We start from the raw sequence: 1,062 nt of genomic DNA on the forward strand, positions 1-1,062 counted from the left end.
CAACAAAAAAGAAAAGAAAAGAAAAAAAATCACCTATCCCTGTCTGAACTTTCTGTATCGTGCACCGACTCGGTGGCATCTTAATAGTATACACTATTCAATATATGCGGGTCATTCTTGGTATACAAAGAGTTAAACCATCTGCAAAGCGTCTTAATGTCGATCGAAGGTCTTTTGTAGAATTGGGGGTGGAGTTGAAATCTTTCACTTAGAATGCTTCGCTGTACAATACAGAGATTTCAATAAGTTGTTGGACTCTGTCCCATATCTTGTCCCATATCTCATCCTGGTCCTTTTCTAAAGTCGGTATAACGTTTTTCTGTAAATCAAAATGCTTTGTGGTGGGCTGGCAGTTGACAGTTGTTGGTGACATTTTCAGGTCAGGTTTAGAAGAAGGCGTGTGCTACCTTATTGTGTGCGTTTACTTTTGTTTGTGAGTAACATGTAGAAATCTGTGTGTTTATTTGTTTGTTTGTTTATGTGTATGTTATTTTTTCTTAGGGTTTCTGTTGTTGTTGTCGTTGGGTTGTTGTTGTTTTTTGTTTTTAGTGGGAGGGGGGTGGATGTGGAAAGAACAGTAAGATTATGATTAGAGAAGTGAATGGGTAATTGATTAGTGAATGAATGAATGAGTGAATGGATGAATGAATGAATGAATGAATGAAGGAATGAGATAAATAATGAATAAATGAATGAATGAATGAGTTCAAGTACCCGAAGTGTTGCATGCGGAATCCACTTCTTTTTGTCGAAGTTCAAGCGTACATGAAGACAGGTAGACAGTAGACAGGCACATGGGCAAACAGACGGACAGACGGTAGATACAGGGCTACTGGTTTGGTTGTTGAGCCAGTACCAGACTCTCCCTCTGTGGGGACGGGCCGAGGGTAGGAGAAGGCTAATGTAATGACAGCGGGATATCGCGGTGGATCTGTTTGCTTAACCTTTGTCTGGATGTGGTTCTAACACCATTTTGCCTGGTTCTGTTCGGCATGTTGGGAATACATGTATATGTGTGGGAGAGTGGGGGAGGGGGGGGGCGTGTGTGTGTATGTGTGTGTG

Source organism: Aplysia californica, unplaced genomic scaffold, assembly GCF_000002075.1.
Source record: "Aplysia californica isolate F4 #8 unplaced genomic scaffold, AplCal3.0 scaffold00657, whole genome shotgun sequence".
Classification (NCBI taxonomy): Eukaryota; Metazoa; Mollusca; class Gastropoda; order Aplysiida; family Aplysiidae; genus Aplysia; species Aplysia californica.